Source organism: Tachypleus tridentatus, chromosome 3 (assembly GCF_004210375.1).
Source record: "Tachypleus tridentatus isolate NWPU-2018 chromosome 3, ASM421037v1, whole genome shotgun sequence".
NCBI lineage: Eukaryota > Metazoa > Arthropoda > Merostomata > Xiphosura > Limulidae > Tachypleus > Tachypleus tridentatus.
Window position 1 is genome coordinate 80068992 of NC_134827.1, and position 22379 is coordinate 80091370.

The 22379-nt window shown below is 34.4% G+C and overlaps 1 protein-coding gene across 5 annotated transcripts in view; it reads left to right on the plus strand.

Moving 5' to 3' along the window:
* LOC143247316 (muscle calcium channel subunit alpha-1-like) overlaps positions 1-22379 on the plus strand; it is a 133449-nt gene that overhangs the window by 16203 nt on the left and 94867 nt on the right. Inside the window, exon 1 of one of the 5 annotated variants that reach the window (XM_076495152.1) lies at positions 15079-15367. The exons of 3 other annotated variants lie outside the window; for them this stretch is intronic. The gene's annotated coding sequence lies outside the window, so the exon portion shown is untranslated. Of the gene's footprint in view, positions 1-15078; positions 15368-15496; positions 15613-22379 lie in introns of those variants that run through there. One more of the 5 variants, XM_076495153.1, reaches the window with a different exon arrangement.

Here is a 22379-nt window from a genome sequence, read left to right on the forward strand (position 1 = left end):
GCTGGCTTGAAATTGACTGAATGAATGCTATTATCGCTGCTTTCAAAACTGCACAGTGACTTTCCGAACACCCTGTATATATTTGTTTGTTTGCTGTTTAACTAAATGTGCTACCTGTCTTGTGCCCACCACAAATATCGAAGCTCGGTTTTTAGTATTGTAAGACTTATAACCGATGATCCACTGGGACATATATATATTTTTGCTTCTTGTTAAACAATTACGCACAATGGGCTATCTCTTTTGTGTCCACCACAAGTATTGCAATCCGGTTTTTAGAGTTTAAGCTTTGTGTCTGTGTATATATATACACACACACATGTATTTGTGATAAAGAAACGTTTTCGCTCTGGTGGTTAACCTATTAATATTAGTAAATAAATGTTTTGTTTTTTTCGGTAAATCAAGTTGTATTAGTAATGCCATTACAGAAAGAGCTATAAACCAATTCATTGATTAAATTACAGAGTAAGGTTAATATATACACTGAGCTTCTCTCATATATAAGTACACGATTTGTTTGTTTTTTGAATTTCGTGCAAAGTTACACGAGGGCTATCTGCGCTGGCCGTCCGTAATTTAGCAGTGTAAGACCAGAGGGAAGACAGCTGGTCATCACCATTCACCACCAACTCTTGGACTACTCTTTTACTTATGAATAGTGAGTTAATCGTCACATTATAATGCCCCCACGGCTGAAAGGGCAAGCATGTTTGGTTTGACGGGGATTCGAACCCGCGACCCTCGGATTCCTAGTCGAAGGCCTTAACCACCTGACCATGCCAGGCCAGTACACATGAAAGCAGGAGTTAAAACCATCCGTGGTTTAAAAATGTAAAGTAATATAACGCTTTTTACAGGTTATTTGGCGATTGGTACAAGTAATCATAGTACACGATATCGATGTCATAATAATATAATACGATACAGACATTACTGATAGTAACTTATACATAATACAATAAACATTTCGAAAATGATTATTTGCAAAGAACAATAAAGCATACTATGGGCTCTTGCCAACATAGCGACCAGAACAAACGCCATAATCTCCCTTAACAACAGCGCCCTCTGTTGCTTCTATATTTCAGACATTATTACTATAACTATGGGCTTAATTAAAAACATTAGTAGTTTATAATTGCTTAGTTTAAATTACATACTTATTTAATATAATAACGCGTGCAATTTATTTCTAGTTATTCTTACATGGTTGAAGAAATCACAACTTTTCTGAAATATTTCGGAATATTACTGGAGATTTTTATGCGCATTTTAAAATAATAAAAATATTAAAGTTATCATTTTATTACGTGGAAGTCTAGTGATGTATTATCGCATTTTCTTGGGTTAACATGTTTTTATCTTATGCTGTTGGTTAAAGGTGGCGCTCCTAATACAAAAATATTTTGACATCTCTTGAACGTATTATAATAACGTATTATATTCAAACGTAAAGACATCTCTCTGTCACGTCGATTTCTTGGCCGTTACGGTACCGATCAACACCAAAATTATACGAAACGACGGCGCTTTCTGCTGCGAAAGGAAAGTTTAAATTAAAAAAAAAATTCTTCCAGTCATATATTTAATGGATGATGCGCTATTTTGAGCATATAATTGGAATTCAGAATAAGTAGGTAAAAGTCGTGACGAGTCATGAAATCGAATTTGTTATATGAGCCCCCCCCCCTCCTCGTCGTTTCGTAAACTGACGCACAAAAGTCATAAACATTGACTGAAATTCACCATTATGTTTGTTTGGTTGTCAAGGGTACACAATAATACAACATTACAAATTTTGTCTAATAGGAACCCTTGGCTGCAACTCTGTAATAACCAGCTTGTTTTACCCGCAGCACATTTCAATTTTTAAAATGCCCATATAAAGCGCGCTTCATCCACCCATCAGCCTAACCTAACGAGACAAAAACCAGGGAGACAATCCAAAGAGAAGACCTCGAAATTCATAATGAAATTTACCATCTTTACCATCACAATTAGTAAATTGCAGGGTCATACAGTTAACCAAGTAGGAATATGTTTTTCGAATGTTTTAAGTTATGAAAATTTATCAGGAAGACATTTCGAACACGGAAATATACAGAAGTTAAAATGCTAATAAAGTTAATATCAAATAACAATAAAGGCAAATATAGATAAAAATGTTGTTTTCGCAAAATACTAGAAATAGGATAGCCATTATCTATACACATATTGTTTCTAAATTATAATTAATTTTCAAAAAACATGTCTTCAAAACATTTGTTTAGATATAATTTTCAAAAGAAAAATGAGTTATTTTCCGTCACATGACGGGCATTCAGTTTGTTTACTACAAACAAACTTTGATCATTTCAGCGCTTTAGTATCCTGTATTGCAAAATTAATTTTAAACACAACGGATTTAAACCTTTGAAGGTCAGTAGAGAAACTTATGAAATGATATTTAGTAAGAAAATAATTATGTTAGTAATCCTAACGTGACTGTAGTGTAATAATAGTACTTTATAATAACGCATCGTCTTAATTCAGCGTTGTTCCTGTTAGGGCTATTATTTTATCTTGAATTTTTTTACGCATAAGAATAAAAACGTTGGCCTTTTTCATTCTCTTACTAAAAATAATGAAAGCTTAAATCTTCGAAGTTTTTAAAGTTCAAATATTTAGTCGAAACGCCGAAAGCTAGCGAAGTATCAATAGCGATATCCCTAAAACTTGTGGTGGAAATCACATTTTACCCCACACCTTTGATTTTGAAATCGTAATGGACAAATGATAACCTGAATTAAAAAAGAAAGTAACGTGACTTTTATTATATTTTATGACTTCTAGTTGCTGAAACTGTTGATATTAATTAAACCAATTATGTCAAAGAAAGAACTTCCAAGTTCTATGCTGTGTCACCAATTTACAGCATTAGTAATACTAATTAAAACTGGTAGCTTTACCAGTGGGTTAATTATTAATAATTTAATTCATCACCTCACTAAGGTTGTTAATTTGCACTAGTTTTACTACAAGGTTTACAGGTTAAACTAGAGAGAGCTTTCTGAGATAATTTATACGTTATTGATTTAAGTAATTGTTTTGCTGCTAAGGGAGTTAAATTTGTTATCAAGAATATTGACGGCAGATGCTTATTGGTTGCTCATCGTGATATCAACAGCTACAAATTAGGAACGGCTATACTTTAATCTGATATGGCTGTTGAATCCTTATCTAATAGATAGCTTAAAATTAAAAACAAACAAACCAGTTTAATCTACAGAAAACGAAGAACTCTTCTGGGAGTTCATTACGTCAGATAAAAGAATTATTACAACCAGAGACATTTAGCTATTTTTGTCGTATTTGGCCTAAGATTTTGTTTTAACAGGACAAATAAAATATTTAAAACTATTTATGTCGAAATTCTCTGTTTATAATTAAATAACCTTTCTAATAACTGCATGAAGTGACGTAAAACTACGTTGAACACAACATAAGTCATTTATTTGAATAACTTTACGAAATTACTCGCACAACTTTAATCTTAAAAACATTTGTGCAACAACATTGTACTTTTAATTATAATTAATTTATTAATAAAATGATATCACCTTTAGCATGCTTGACTTGCTTTACATAGATAGGATGCAGTATTTTAAAATAACACGAGTAAGACGTATCAATTTAATGTCACAAATACAGTATGCAATAAGTGAGAAGTCCAAAAATGTCATATAACAAGTTAGGACTACACAGACACCATCTGAGGTAGGTACTTGTCCTTTGTCCCGGTTATGACTTAAAAGAATGTGTCAGCAATGATATAATAAATTACACAAAAATATAAACTTTCACACAACTTATTTATAACATGAAATGTTATTATAACATTCATTATTACTTCACCCAACGTTTTTATATAAACTCTGAACAGGCGCGGCATGCTCAAGTAGTTAGGACGCTCGACTCGTAATCTGAGGGTCGCGGGTTCGAATCCCTGTTACATCAAACATGTTCGCACGCCCTTTCAACGGTGGGGGACGTTATAATGTGATGGCCAATCCCACTATTCGTTGGTAATAGAGTAGTCGAAGATTGGTGGTAGGTGGTGATGACTAATTGCATTCCCTCTAGTCTTACACTGCTAAATTAGAGACGGCTAGTGTCACTACAGTAGGAGAGTTATGCATTTCTACTGACATTCCAGTGTCACTACAGTAGAAAAGTTATGCATTTCTACTGACATTCTAGTGTCACTACAGTAAGAGAGTTATGTACTTCAACTGACATTCTAGTATCACTTCAGTAGGAGAGTTTTCAGTTTCAAAATTAACAATGGTTGCAGTTATGGGAAGCTGCCTGTACCTTTTCAGTTGGCGAACTTCAACTGGGTGAGTTGGATTCTAGAGTTAGTGACGCGTTCTTTCCTTCATTGATAAATAATTTAGTAATTAACTCACAAGAGTGACCCATTCGGACACTGACCAGTGTACATTACCTAAAATTCAATTAAACTTAATTCTATCAGTTATGTCCGTTACTACATCAAACTATATATGTGAAAAAGTATGTTTGTTTTTAAATTTTCGCGCAAAGATACACGAGGGCTATCCGCGCTAGCCGTCCCTCATTTAGCAGTGTAAGACTAGATGGAAAGCAGCAAGTCATTAACAACCACCGCCAATTCTTGGGCTACTCTTTTTACCAACAAATAGGGGGATTGACCGTCACCTATATCGTCCCCACGGCTGAAAGGGCGAGCATGTTTGGCGTAACGGGTTTTCGACCACGCGACCCTCAGATTACGAATCGAACGCCTTAACCCACCTGGTCATGTTGGGCCAGCTAGATGGTAAAAAATAAACTACTTCGAGTCATCGCTATTGTGAACGTATAAATTATCTTTATCTGGCCAAGTGGTGGGCGTTGTAATGTTGACCAATCCCACTATTCGTTGGTAATAGAGTAGTCGAAGATTGGTGGTAGGTGGTGATGACTAATTGCATTCCCTCTAGTCTTACACTGCTAAATTAGGGACGGCTAGTGCAGATAGCCCTAGTGTAGCTTTACGCGAAATTCAAAAACAAAGGAACTTTAAAAACTCAATATCTATATACTTAATGCACGGTGTACACTGTGTAAGGGTCAAGGTCACTTTGTACGAAGAGGTAACAGGACAAAATAATGGCGGTAGCGGTGCTTTCTTTTATTGAATTCTAATACCCAGTTTTTAATGTCATTCCACACTGTTTCACATAATTAATGAACTGAACTGGCGGTCATTGGCTACAGAAGTGTGTTACAGAGTCAAGTTATAAGGTCACGAGTCATGGTAAGAAATGGGCATAGGCAATCTTACCTATTGGGTAAACTGGGCAATTGTTCAGGGACCAACATATGGAAGGACTCCCTGTGCTATGCCTTTTAATCTACTTATCATTATGGGGATCCATTTATCGAATTCTGCCCGGGGCTCCTGAAAGATCGAGACCGCCCCTGGAAGCGGGTATAACTCAAAAAATGACTTTCATATCAACGTTGTGTCGGCTGTTATAATACACATTTCGTCTGCGTTTACGTAGCGGCCATTTTTTCATTGCATTTATACGTAAAGAGTGCTAGTGCACCCGGAGATATATACGACATTTGTGTGCCTTTCCCACACTGCGTCTCTGTGTGTTATAGAAATTTTTTTGTTTGGTGTCAGGACGTGGCGCCATCTAGGAATATAGTTATGTCAAACACAATAAACAACAACAGCAATAATGGTGTGGTGGAGTGAATAACGTTATGAACCACAACCCTCGTCCCCCCACATTATCATACTTAATTTATCTATTTATCATTCCGTAAAGTTTGGTTGAGATTGGCCCGGCAACCTAGGGGTAGTTAGATAATGGACAAACAGAAACACACAGATGTTTGTGCTTTATATATGCAGATCATATAAGGAATTGGGATCATACAGATATGTAAAAAATCAGAATTTTAGAAGTATCGTGCAACAAAGTTATTGAAGTTTATCTTGCCTAGTACGACTATATCAAACTGTAAAGCACTTCCTGCAGTGTAGAAATGCTTCTCTTGTTTAGTAACGCTACATAGTTGAAGGTTTATACTAAGCCTTACTTCAGTGTGTAAACGTCTCGAGAAACAAGACAGGCCAAGGATGTGCTTATTGTGGAACTGTGATTCACGAAAGTTCATCTCAGGGACTTTGGCACATTTACTGTCGTGGGATCAGCAAATCTGGATGTAAATACAACTTTGATATCGAGAAATGTTACAAAAAATTGCCTTCCATCTTCATATTAATATAAAAAAAATCTGCAATCGTTAAAGGTGGTTATCGTTTTATGCATATATATTATATACAGTGAGTTTGTTTTCTCTTACAGGCTAAACACACCTTCTATATGGTTAATGCCCCCCCCCACTAGTACAGCGGTATGTCTCCAGATTTACAACGCTAAAATCAGAGGTTCGATTCCCCTCGGTGGGCTCAGCAGGTAGCCCGATGTGGCTTTCCTATAAGAAAAACACAAACTCTAACACACTATATGGTTAGTCGTTGAAGGTGGTTATCGTTTTGTTATGCATATATATTACATACAGTAAGTTTGTTTTCTCTCACAGGCTAAACACACCTTCTATGTGATTAGTCGTTAAAGGTGGTTATCGTTTTGTTATGCATATATATTATATACAGTAAGTTTGCTTTCTCTCACAGGCTAAACACACCTTCTATGTGATTAGTCGTTGAAGGTGGTTATCGTTTTATTATGCATATATATTATATACAGTAAGTTTGTTTTCTCTCACAGGCTAAACACACCTTTTATGTGATTAGTCGTTAAAGGTGATTATCGTTTTATTATGCATATATATTATATACAGTAAGTTTGTTTTCTCTCACAGGCTAAACACACCTTCTATGTGATTAGTCGTTAAAGGTGGTTATCGTTTTGTTATGCATATATATTATATACAGTAAGTTTGCTTTTTCTCACAGGCTAAACACACCTTCTATGTGATTAGTCGTTGAAGGTGGTTATCGTTTTGTTATGCATATATATTATATACAGTAAGTTTGCTTTCTCTCACAGGCTAAACACACCTTCTATGTGATTAGTCGTTAAAGGTGGTTATCGTTTTGTTATGCATATATATTATATACAGTAAGTTTGCTTTCTCTCACAGGCTAAACACACCTTCTATGTGTTTAGTCGTTGAAGGTGGTTATCGTTTTGTTGTGCATATATATTATATACAGTAAGTTTGCTTTCTCTCACAGGCTAAACACACCTTCTGTGTGATTAGTCGTTGAAGGTGGTTATCGTTTTGTTATGCATATATATTATATACAGTAAGTTTGCTTTCTCTCACAGGCTAAACACACCTTCTATGTGATTAGTCGTTGAAGGTGGTTATCGTTTTGTTATGCATACATATTATATACAGTAAGTTTGTTTTCTCTCACAGGCTAAACACACCTTCTATGTGATTAGTCGTTAAAGGTGATTATCGTTTTATTATACATATATATTATATACAGTAAGTTTGTTTTCTCTCACAGGCTAAACACACCTTCTATGTGATTAGTCGTTAAAGGTGGTTATCGTTTTATTATGCATATATATTATATACAGTAAGTTTGCTTTCTCTCACAGGCTAAACACACCTTCTATGTGATTAGTCGTTGAAGGTTTTGTTATGCATATATCTTATATACAGTAAGTTTGCTTTCTCTCACAGGCTAAACACACCTTCTATGTGATTAGTCGTTGAAGGTTTTGTTATGCATATATCTTATATACAGTAAGTTTGCTTTCTCTCACAGGCTAAACACACCTTCCATGTGATTAGTCGTTGAAGGTGGTTATCGTTTTGTTATGCATATATATTATATACGGTAAGTTTGTTTTCTCTCACAGGCTAAACACACCTTCTATGTGATTAGTCGTTAAAGGTGATTATCGTTTTATTATGCATATATATTATATACAGTAAGTTTGTTTTCTCTCACAGGCTAAACACACCTTCTATGTGATTAGTCGTTAAAGGTGGTTATCGTTTTGTTATGCATATATATTATATACAGTAAGTTTGCTTTCTCTCACAGGCTAAACACACCTTCTATGTGATTAGTCGTTGAAGGTGGTTATCGTTTTGTTATGCATATATCTTATATACAGTAAGTTTGCTTTCTCTCACAGGCTAAACACACCTTCTATGTGATTAGTCGTTGAAGGTGGTTATCGTTTTGTTATACATGTATATTATATACAGTAAGTTTGTTTTCTCTCACAGGCTAAACACACCTTCTATGTGATTAGTCGTTGAAGGTGGTTATCGTTTTGTTATGCATATATCTTATATACAGTAAGTTTGCTTTCTCTCACAGGCTAAACACACATTCTATGTGATTAGTCGTTGAAGGTGGTTATCGTTTTGTTATACATATATATTATATACAGTAAGTTTGTTTTCTCTCACAGGCTAAACACACCTTCTATGTGATTAGTCGTTAAAGGTGGTTATCGTTTTGTTATGCATATATATTATATACAGTAAGTTTGCTTTCTCTCACAGGCTAAACACACCTTCTATGTGATTAGTCGTTGAAGGTGGTTATTGTTTTGTTATGCATATATCTTATATACAGTAAGTTTGCTTTCTCTCACAGGCTAAACACACCTTCTATGTGATTAGTCGTTGAAGGTGGTTATCGTTTTGTTATGCATATATATTATATACAGTAAGTTTGTTTTCTCTCACAGGCTAAACACACCTTCTATGTGATTAGTCGTTAAAGGTGATTATCATTTTATTATGCATATATATTATATACAGTAAGTTTGTTTTCTCTCACAGGCTAAACACACCTTCTATGTGATTAGTCGTTAAAGGTGGTTATCGTTTTGTTATGCATATATATTATATACAGTAAGTTTGCTCTCTCTCACAGGCTAAACACACCTTCTATGTGATTAGTCGTTGAAGGTGGTTATCGTTTTGTTATACATATATATTATATACAGTAAGTTTGTTTTCTCTCACAGGCTAAACACACCTTCTATGTGATTAGTCGTTATAGGTGATTATCGTTTTATTATGCATATATATTATATAGAGTAAGTTTGTTTTCTCTCACAGGCTAAACACACCTTCTATGTGATTAGTCGTTAAAGGTGGTTATCGTTTTGTTATGCATATATATTATATACAGTAAGTTTGCTTTCTCTCACAGGCTAATCACACCTTCCATGTGATTAGTCGTTGAAGGTGGTTATTGTTTTGTTATGCATATATATTACATACAATAAGTTTGCTTTCTCTCACAAGCTAAACACACCTTCTATGTGATTAGTCGTTGAAGGTGGTTATCGTTTTGTTATGCATATATATTATATACAGTAAGTTTGTTTTCTCTCACAGGCTAAACACACCTTCTATGTGATTAGTCGTTGAAGGTGATTATCAGTTGTGTGTTCTGAAGGATTATGTTTTTATTAATTCCTATTGTAAAGTTGGGTACCACACATCAACAATGTGTTTTGAAGGATTATGTTTGTATTAATTTATATCATAAAGTTGGGTCCTATATATCAGTCGTGTGTTCTGCAGGATTATGTTTTTTATTAATTCATATTGTAAAGTTGGGTGCTATATATCAGTCATGTGTTCTGAAGGATTATGTTTTTATTAATTCATATTGTAAAGTTGGGTGCTATACATCAACCGTGTGTTCTGAGGTATTCTGTTTTTATTAACCGATACCCTTAGGGGTGCAAAATACCTTTACATTGCTTTATCAGTTCCAGAAAGAAAGTAACCAAGTAATGTTAGTGTAACATATCAGTTCCAGAAAGAAAGTAACCAAGTAATGTTAGTGTAACATATCAGTTCCAGAAAGAAAGTAACCAAGTAATGTTAGTGTAACATATCAGTTCCAGAAAGAAAGTAACCAAGTAATGTTAGTGTAACATATCAGTTCCAGAAAGAAAGTAACCAAGTAATGTTAGTGTAACATATCAGTTCCAGAAAGAAAGTAACCAAGTAATGTTAGTGTAACATATCAGTTCCAGAAAGAAAGTAACCAAGTAATGTTAGTGTAACATATCAGTTCCAGAAAGAAAGTAACCAAGTAATGTTAGTGTAACATATCAGTTCCAGAAAGAAAGTAACCAAGTAATGTTAGTGTAACATATCAGTCCCAGAAAGAAAATAACCAAGTAATGTTAGTGTAACATATCAGTTCCAGAAAGAAAGTAACCAAGTAATGTTAGTGAAAGAAATTACGCGTGGTGGTTGTTAAAAGAGATAAAAGAAAGATGTCGTAGGTCAAACGACCAAGAAGTTAACTACTGATATATATATTTATATATACTATTGTCGATACAATGTTTCGAACAATGCCCTTCTTGAGGTATCACTAGCTGAACAGTGAATCAGCGAACAAAAACATTCTAAATTGAAGGTCGCGTGACAATATGACGTATAACAATTCTTAGAAACATCTGAAATAATAGGAAAAGTTGTATATATATACACACACATATACATATTCCTATATATATGTATGCCCCCCTTTCCCAGTGGCACATTGATATGTCTGCGGAATCACACAGCTAAAAACCGGGTTTTGATACCCGTGTTGGGCAGAGCACAGATAACCTATTGTGGAGCGTTATGTTTAATTCCAAATAATCAATCTATATATATATATACCATACATAGATACATATATCTCTGGATGTATTTAAGTAACTGTATATGTATGTTCATTTGTTACATTGCCACGCGACCTTCGATTTATAATGTTTTCGTTTACGGATTTACTGTTCAGTTAGTGATACCTGAAGAAGGGCGTTTCCCGAAACGTTGTATCGACAATACAATAGTATATACATATTTAAATATATATATCTGTAGTTAACGTATTGGTGGTTTGACGTACGACATTTTTCTTTTAATGAAATATATGAACAACAAAACTGGAAAAAAAATATTTGTTGATTTCTTAATTGAGATTATCCGTTAAATAGAGGTTTGTTTCAGCTATAAAGATTATGATATAACAGAAAATAGCTTAATACAGAAACTATTTAAATTTAAATTTGGACTGATATTTCTTTCTTTCATGATAAATTTTATGTACTTGGATTTAGACTAGGTGATTCCACAGTACGTCTTTACTTTAAGACAGGATACCAACACTCACTGCACTTATAAGGTTTCATGGCATCCCCCTCACAGCCCCTTCGTACCCCATCATCAAAATCGTGATGGACAGATAATAATTCAATCTGGGCGAATGCATTTGGCTTTTATGACTCCTATTTCAAAAATCAGGCGTGTCATGACGTGACACTGATTTTTATACAGGTTAGATTATGATAAAAATTTATGAAATAAATATTCTGTTCATTATTGCTAAAACATACAAGTGAAGTTATGAGAACCTTTACAGTGCATCTGATTTCGTATTGTTTTTGTAAATAAACTTCAAGCCTTTTGTATTGTAACATTTGATAATAAAAAAGGACATTTTATTAAAATATTGAACACATATTTGCAGATTTTACAAATAAGCCTCAAATAATCGTTTGTCCTGACCAAGGTTCGAACTCTGATTGACACGACCACGTTATTACCATACAACAACGCTGCGCAACCTACATGAATATGGTGTAAGATTTTGTTTGTAAATTTAGTGTTCATACAGTTGAATATTTTAAGTATATATTTGATGGAGTGTGACAAACTTACCCATGAACGGTATTTTTATTAATGCGAAATATGTAAAGCAATATTGTAAATAAATAAATATCTTGAATGTTGAAAACGTCACGTGTTTTCAGGTCACATGGATTCATTATATTGACTACAAGTTTGTTTAAGAAGATAAATAAAAGTTATAATGTTGACACGCCAAGAGTTTGACATAGAATATTTAACTACCATCTAAGTGAGTCGTGTCAAATATGTTTTTGTCAGAGAGCTCTGACTTTTGATTGTAATATATTTTTGTTTGTAATTGCTATATTGTGAGAGGTATAGGATAGCTAAACTAGGGCTATATTGCTTTAATAATAATTTATCTATAAAAATTTAAGTGAGATTTTGTGAATCTAGAATTGTTTCTTTTTTTAAAACGAAGAATGAAAGTGAGATTATGTAGAATTCCAACCCATACCCGAATTCGTTTCTTTAGCGAAAAGAATCTTCTAGATTTGTTGGTTTTGGAAATTTGCGCAAAGCTACACGAGGGCTATCTGTGCTAGTCGTCCGTAATTTAGCAGTGTAAGACTAGAGGGAAGGCATCTAATCATGATCACCCACCGCCAACTCTTGGGCTACTCTTTTACCAACAAAAAGTGGTATTGACCGTCACATTATAACGTCCCCACGGCTGACGGGGAGAATATATTTGGTGTGAGGGGACTCTTGGATTACGAGTCGAGTGCCTTAACCACGAGGCCATGCCGAACCCAAAACTCCTAGGCTACAGAGACATTCTTGTACACGGTCTTGTAGCAAGGTCCTACTTAATTTATTAAAAAATAATACAGTAAATTAGGTATATCAAACTGTGAGAACTTGAATAGTTCCTAACATTCTATGAAATGTTATAGTTCACATGTTTATTAATGTAGTACTAGTTTTCTCGGCGTAGTTTCTTTTGAATGTGAAATTAGGTTTTAAAAATTAAGGACAGGCTTTACTTGTTTGTTTTTGAATTTCGCTCCAAGCTACATGAGGGCTATCTGCATTAGCCATCCCTAATTTATCAGTGTAAGACCAGAGGGAAGGCAACTAGTCATAAAAAATAACAGCTAACTCTTGGGCTACTCTTTTACCAACGAATAGTGAGATTGAATGTAAATTTTAACGCCCCTACAGCTGAAAGGGCGAGCATGTTTGATATGACGGGGATTCTAACCCGCGACTCTCAGATTACGAGTGCCCTAACCACTTGGCTATGCCGGGCCGTTACTGATGAAATACACCATAGTGTCTCTATGTTATGATTAATAAGATGACATTTTTTACCATTATTTAATTATTACTGTTTCTATCACGAATTAAGTTTATCCACATTAATATTAACACTATCGTATTTACGTCTGCATGTTCTTATATTTTCAGCTTTAACCGTGTTTGTTTGTTTTATCGCAGTGTTTGTTACACAATGGACTAGCTGCAATTGAACAATGGATTTTAGTATTGAAAACCCTTAACCTTACGGTTAACCCATCTGGGGACTAAACTGAAGGTTTTTATATATTCTTGTTACGTTAGGTTTTCTGGAACATGTTTCAACTAGAAATTCCTTATGTTAACATTTCTGGAGCATGTTTTAATTAAAAATTCCTTTGAGAGAAAATAGTGACAAGACAATTTAAAACAATAATGGTAATACGACGATTTAATAAAATAAGTAATTGAAAACAATAATGGTAATACAACGATTTAATAAAATAAGTAATTTAAAACAATAATGGTAATACAACGATTTAATAAAATAAGACAATTGAAAACAATAATGGTAATACGACGATTTAATATAGTAATAATAAGACAATTTAAAACAATAATGATATTAAAAAACAATAATACAAGCATAACACTTCAAGAAATAACAATACAATTATAGGACTGCATACATGAGTTTTATATATCTTACCTTCTACTGTATTTAAATTTGAATTTTGATTTATCACAGAAAATATTTTTATTTCCAAAACTCCAGTAACGTTTATACGAACAAAGGGTCTTGAAGTGATTTCAGTATCAATATACGATATAGATAGCTATCTTTTGCGATAAAATCGTAATGAACTAAATATTTTTTAACATTTCTCTTAATTATTCCACATCACATTTTAAATAAGTGTGATGTTAAAATAGCAATTTAAGTTGTTATCTTTTTACCGTCACATATCGTCACTCAGGAGGACATTTGTTAAATACCAGAACTCGTCGGTTGGGGTAGAGACTGACCACAAGATCTGAAGGTTGTCACAATGACACAGAGGTGTATGAGGTACGTCACATCTAGAGGCTGGCTAAGTTCCCCTACGTTTCAAAGTTCGAACGAAGGACTTTCATTTATAGGATTGTTTGTATCTCAGAACAGCTGGTATGGGTAATAACACTTTTATTGATAAGGTGAGAATAACGTTTCGAACTTCCTGAGTCATCTTCAGGTTCATCTTTCTTAATATAAAGATGACATAGGAAAGTCGAAACATTGTTCTCACCTTATCAATAAAAGTGTTAATACCCATACCAGCTGTTCTGAGATACATTTGTATTTCAAGTGGATTTCTCGTCGTCAAGAAAAGATTGTTTGATTGTTTTTTTAAGTTTCGCCCAAAGCTGCACGAAGACTATGTGCGCAAGCCGTTCCTAATTTACCAATGTAAGACTAGAGGGAAGGCAGCTAGACATCAACACCCACCGCCAACTGTTGGGCTACTCTTTTACAAACGAATAGTGGGTTTGACCGTCACATTATAACGAGCATATTTGGTATGATGGGGATCCGAACCTAAAGGAAAAAGTGGACTGTTGATAATATCGAAATATCTACTTTGACCGAACGTCCACCTTCCATAAACAACGTTTCGCTGAATGCTCATAACACCATAATCCCTTTGGAAAGTTGTATATAAATGTGTACATTGAGCTGTTAAACTTAAGACTAGACTTTACTCATATATCTACAGTTTTGTTCTCTCCTGACCGAAAGGCTCATTCCATTAAAATTCATTTTAAAATCAATTTTGTTTTTAAGAAAGTAAACGTATCACGACTATTTGTCTTCTCTTCTCTGCGGGTCGCTTTTAGTTGTTTGTGTTTTATACCAGATTTGAACAAGTATTTTCCAAGAAGATCAGAAAATAAGAAGCCTAATCCACGTAGAGACTGTTTAGTTTCACCCCTGTTGAGTAAAAGATGTAACTCTAATCGCGACTATTTTGTTTCCCAGATAAAGGCAAAACTAATAGCTTTGTTGAGATTTTGCCAGCAACATCCCACATAAGGGGCCAACCTTAATTATTCAAGTTGTGTAAACTCAGACACAGTTCTTAGTGTTAAAGATAAAAGGTCGCTTTGTTAGTAATGCCCAGGAAATATTACAACAAGACTTAATATAACAGTAAACAAAAATTTGAAAAAGCTAACTCTAACTAAGCTGGATAACTTACTGTCTAGAATAACAAACGCTCCCTTAGTTCTATTTTTCGCTACGACAAGCTACAGTAAGGTTCTTGGAACTTAGCTTGACGGACTTGCTGTAGGCGGACAGTCGTCTTCGAGTTTCTTTTCCTTTCATCTCGGATAACAGAGAAAGTCCACTGGAAAGGTAGTTATGGTCTATGTTTGTTCTTTCATCTTGAGGTTTATATTTTATTATTGGAAAACGAAGATGGCGTAGTGCTTTCACGCATGACGACAGATGATGCTTATGCTATTATTGTTGCCCGTGTCACGTGGCCTGTTCCTTAAACTAGTACAGTTGATGAAGTGGTATATAATCAGATTTATGTTAATATATCATTCTCTGAGATCAGATAATCTGTGAAGATGAAAAGAATGCACTATCTGAATGTAGGTATACTTTCTTTAAGAGAACAACACATACTGTCTCCACAAAAGTGTTAGCACAACTTGTCGTATGAAAATATTAATCCAATGTACCGCTTTAAGATCGTAATAAACATAACGTACCTTAGTGAAATATTAACGTAATGTTTTGAATTAAGGTATTAACATAACGTTTTATATTGAGGTGCTAACATAATGTTTTATATTGAGTTATTACATAATGTTTTGAATCAAAGTATTAACGCAGTGTTGTGTATTAACAGAGCTTTGTTCCAGTAAGTACTTTAAGTAAGTAGAAGTAACTGCTGTTTCGACTTAGTTTGGTGACTCTTCCCAACAATTTGAAAGGGGCTAATGATTATAATATAGCGCTTAATTAATAATTTAATCCAACAACTGAACACCAGTTCGAAGAAAATTGTATTCGTTTGGACACGCAAAGCGCCACCTTGTGGAATTAGGGACTATGTACTTACACGGAGGCTTGATTTATTGGCAAGTTTTTGTTTTTCATGGCAGAGAGAATAGAAGGGCTGTCTATTTTGCAAATGTTGTTTGCTTTACGAATTAACTTTGCACCAATTTTTAAACTCGAATCTGAAACTTGTCTTCTCTGAATTATTAAGCACAATTCAGTCTAAGGTCTAAATTTTGTGAATTGTGTGTTAAACTGTATATATATATAGTTTCTATTGTACGAGCAGCAAACATCACGAGATTTGTTGAAAAAAAGAACTCCGCGCGCACGCTCTTCGCATTTATGTACATGTATGTAGAATACTCCACGTACACAGATGTTAGCTGTTTACCTATGTGCCTGTCTGGCTGTGTATTTGAGAAATAACCACTGTTAAGGGGTTTGATATTACCAGTCTTTATTTTTGTGTAGCCTACGTACTAGGTATACCCACTTTATTTTTTTTCGGTGGACCACTAATTAAAATAATTTGATATTTCTAGCATTCTGCGCTGTAAATATCATACATAAATATTTCTTTCGCTGTCCAACTCTACATTTCATGAATAGTTACACGAAGTTGAAAAGACTTGGATATTAAACTACTTATTTTTGTACCAGCAACCTACTTTTCACCGCCAGAGGGATGTAGAGGTACTACGTCTAAAATAAACGAACCGAAAATAGTATATACACAGAAAACTGTTTCACGTAAGACAGAGAAAGAAAACGTGTCAAACTTGAGAATGTGTCCGATAGATCATCAACACAATATTTTCAAAATATGCAAATTTTGGGATTGTAGGATTTTTGATATTTTATGAAGTAGAGCAGCTCGTTGTGGTACCTTATATTTTATTATATCTTGTGGTGCCTTGTGACAACTAGTAATTATATCTTGTGGTACCTAGCGTCGTCTAGTAGTTATATCTGGTGGTACCTAGTGTCATCTAGTAGTTATATCTTGTGGTACCTAGTGTCATCTAGTAGTTATATCTTGTGGTACTTTGTGCCATCTAGTAGTTATATCTTGTGATACCTAATGTCATCTAGTGATTATAGCTTGTGGTACCTTGTGACAACTAGAAGTTATATCTTGTGATGCCTAGTGTCATCTAGTAGTTATATCTTGTGGTACCTAGTATCATCTAGTAGTTATATCTTGTGGTACCTTGTGAAAATTAGTAGTTTCATTTTGTGGTACCTAGTGTCGTCTAGTAGTTATGTCTTGTGATACTTGGTTTCAGAAGTGAAAGGGAAGTATTATTCAGGCCTTTCTCATTATCTACAAAGCAAGGTACAAATAAATTTTATATATCTAAGTAATGAAACACACAGTTACACTCGTATAGTACATAAGTAATGAAACACAGTTATACTCGTACAGTACATAGGTAATGAAACACACAGTTACACTCGTACAGTGCATAATGAATGAAACACACAGTTACACTCGTACAGTACATAAATAATGAAACACACAGTTACACTCGTACAGTACATAAGTAATGAAACACACAGTTACACTCGTACAGTACATAATGAATGAAACACAGTTACACTCGTATAGTACATAAGTAATGAAACACACAGTTACACTCGTACAGTACATAGGTAATGAAACACACAGTTATACTCGTACAGTACATAAGTAATGAAACACACAGTTATACTCGTACAGTACATAAGTAATGAAACACACAGTTACACTCGTACAGTACATAATGAATGAAACACAGTTACACTCGTACAGTACATAAGTAATGAAACACACAGTTACACTCGTACAGTACATAGGTAATGAAACACACAGTTACACTCGTACAGTACATAAGTAATGAAACACACAGTTATACTCGTACAGTACATAAGTAATGAAACACACAGTTACACTCGTACAGTACATAATGAATGAAACACAGTTACACTCGTATAGTACATAAGTAATGAAACACACAGTTACACTCGTACAGTACATAGGTAATGAAACACACAGTTATACTCGTACAGTACATAAGTAATGAAACACACAGTTACACTCGTACAGTACATAAGTAATGAAACACACAGTTATACTCGTACAGTACATAGGTAATGAAACACACAGTTACACTCGTACAGTACATAAGTAATGAAACACACAGTTACACTCGTACAGTACATAAGTAATGAAACACACAGTTACACTCGTACAGTACATAATGAATGAAACACAGTTACACTCGTATAGTACATAAGTAATGAAACACACAGTTACACTCGTACAGTACATAGGTAATGAAACACACAGTTACACTCGTACAGTACATAAGTAATGAAACACACAGTTAACACACAGTTATACTCGTACAGTACATAGGTAATGAAACACACAGTTACACTCGTACAGTACATAATGAATGAAACACACAGTTACACTCGTACAGTACATAAGTAATGAAACACACAGTTATACTCGTACAGTACATAGGTAATGAAACACACAGTTACACTCGTACAGTACATAAGTAATGAAACACACAGTTACACTCGTACAGTACATAAGTAATGAAACACACAGTTACACTCGTACAGTACATAATGAATGAAACACAGTTACACTCGTATAGTACATAAGTAATGAAACACACAGTTACACTCGTACAGTACATAGGTAATGAAACACACAGTTACACTCGTACAGTACATAAGTAATGAAACACACAGTTATACTCGTACAGTACATAGGTAATGAAACACACAGTTACACTCGTACAGTACATAAGTAATAAAACACACAGTTACACTCGTACAGTACATAAGTAATGAAACACACAGTTACACTCGTACAGTACATAAGTAATGAAACACACAGTTACACTCGTACAGTACATAATGAATGAAACACACAGTTACACTCGTACAGTACATAAGTAATGAAACACACAGTTATACTCGTACAGTACATAAGTAATGAAACACAGTTACACTCGTACAGTACATAATGAATGAAACACAGTTACACTCGTATAGTACATAAGTAATGAAACACACAGTTACACTCGTACAGTACATAGGTAATGAAACACACAGTTATACTCGTACAGTACATAAGTAATGAAACACACAGTTATACTCGTACAGTACATAATGAATGAAACACACAGTTACACTCGTACAGTACATAAGTAATGAAACACACAGTTATACTCGTACAGTACATAAGTAATGAAACACAGTTACACTCGTACAGTACATAAGTAATGAAACACAGTTACACTCGTACAGTACATAATGAATGAAACACAGTTACACTCGTATAGTACATAGGTAATGAAACACACAGTTATACTCGTACAGTACATAGGTAATGAAACACACAGTTATACTCGTACAGTACATAATGAATGAAACACACAGTTATACTCGTACAGTACATAAGTAATGAAACACACAGTTACACTCGTACAGTACATAATGAATGAAACACAGTTACACTCGTATAGTACATAAGTAATGAAACACACAGTTACACTCGTACAGTACATAGATAATGAAACACACAGTTATACTCGTACAGTACATAAGTAATGAAACACACAGTTATACTCGTACAGTACATAGGTAATGAAACACACAGTTACACTCGTATAGTACATAAGTAATGAAACACACAGTTACACTCGTACAGTACATAAGTAATGAAACACACAGTTATACTCGTACAGTACATAGGTAATGAAACACACAGTTATACTCGTACAGTACATAGGTAATGAAACACACAGTTACACTCGTACAGTACATAAGTAATGAAACACACAGTTACACTCGTACAGTACATAAGTAATGAAACACACAGTTATACTCGTACAGTACATAGGTAATGAAACACACAGTTACACTCGTACAGTACATAAGTAATGAAACACACAGTTATACTCGTACAGTACATAATGAATGAAACACACAGTTACACTCGTACAGTACATAGGTAATGAAACACACAGTTACACTCGTACAGTACATAAGTAATGAAACACACAGTTATACTCGTACAGTACATAGGTAATGAAACACACAGTTACACTCGTACAGTACATAAGTAATGAAACACACAGTTACACTCGTATAGTACATAAGTAATGAAACACACAGTTATACTCGTACAGTACATAATGAATGAAACACACAGTTACACTCGTACCGTCCACATGCAACAGTTAATAGATCTTTTTAAAAATGATCAGAGAGATCTGTTACGGTGATCTAACCTTTGCTCCCCCCCTTTTTTTTCGTTATCAGTTTCACAGTATTTGATAATTTGTCATTCCTTATAGTTACTGCAGTGCTTGTCAAACAGTTCTTCATGTATTCGCGATATCAATAAAACACACAATTACAATTTACTGATCACCACATCTGCGAATATTCTTTGAAGGGTTTTATTTTATCTTGTAAACAATGATATGAGAACATATGGAACGAAGTGACGTCACTGTCTTAACCAAGCCATTTCAAACAATGTCATGAACACAGGTGTCGAATCGTTGTATTGTAATCTGATCGTACTAGCATTATGAAAAGAGCCGCTTGTATTATATAACTATATTGAACAATATGTGAAATACGTTTCACTTTGCTACACTAAACAATGTGCGAAATATATTGCAATTTGTAACAATTATCGTTGTAAGAAGCTCTTACTGTGTCCCAGCCGGCCTGAAGAGCTCTGAATTGAGGGAAACTCATCATTGGCAATGGATATGATGAAGAAAAACAAACAAACTAGTGACTGAATAAAGAAGGTGTTAAAATATAGTAGGCATAATGACTGGTAGAGGAAGGAGTTGCAAAATGGGGTGCTTGGCTAGACGTGCATATTTAATAATAAGAGATTGAAAGTTTAAGGAACTACCAGAAACAGCTCAATCTAGGGGAATCTGGGCCATACCCTCCTCCTCCGAAAACTAATATAATAGTATAATTTACAGTTATCAATGTAAGTCAAGTACTGATTTCTTATGGAAATATTATTACGAACTATATTTCAGTAGGATTAAAATATATGACAATCATCGCATTAGCTGTAGACCCCATCATTTTTAAATTGTTCATTGCAGGTTCGAAATCAAACATACGAAAAATAAAAGTTTAGGTTTCTCTTTAGTTTTCCAAAAGCCACTGCACAAGAGGCCTCTAGTTCAATGCAGAACTGTTGAGTTGGATTTGACGATAAAAGAAGTTCCCTGCTAGTGCAGCGGTAAGTCTACGGATTTACAACGTTGAAATCAGGCGTTCTATTCCTTTTACTGGACTCAGCAGATAGCTCGATGTGTGTTTGCTATAAATAAATAAGAAAAATAAAAAAAATCCCCAAAATCCTATTTATACATTCAAAATAATACTTTAAAATTTATAGCTTAAACGCTGAAAGCTGACGAAGCATGTGAAAACAATAGGCTCATTGGTCCCAAATGCTTCTCAGGTGTTATATCTCTCAGTTGGTTAAGGCTGTTGGTTTATCTCTAATGGTGTATCAGCGTCTAAAAATGAATTTAAAGATGTTATTGCATTTTTCATAATGTTTGTTTACAGTTAAGCGCAAAGCCACACAAAAAAATATCTGTTTTGGGCCCACAACAAGTATGGAAACCAGGTATTAAGTTTTATAAGTCTTCCGACTTGCCACTAGGGGGATCTTTTGCTATAAGTATTTTTATAGGTACAAGTAACCTTTAGAAGAAATGGTAAATATATATTTAAGAGTTTTTTTTTTTCTTATAGCAAAGCTACATCGGACTATCTGCTGAGCTCACCGAGGGGAATCGAACCGCTGATTTTAGCGTTGTAAATCCGTAAACTTACCGTTGTACTAGCGGGGTGCATATATTTAAGTACACCAGTATTTTGATACTAGTATATTATTCTTTCAGGAGAATGGTTGCTTCTAAAATCAGTAACCCATATAGGCCTTAGTAAGCTAATGCCAGTATTAGTTTAGTATATGGCCCATAGTAAGATTTATGTCGGATTAAAAAAACACAACATTAGCAGACGAAAGAGGTAGTGAATATAAAATTATAGCGCCGCGTTCGGCAGTTTTTGAAACACTACACTCTGTCCGTACCCTGGCAACTTTCACGTTAATTCAGCAAACTTTTAAATGAAATCGCGTATAAAGCCCACATTGTATTCTCAAACTGGAGTTTAATACAATGCTGGCCAAAATCTTAAGGCCAATGAACATAAAGAAAAAATATGCATTTTGCGTTGTTAGACTCAACCACGTATTTGAGTAGAGCTTCGAAAGACGAAAATAAGAAAAGGGAAA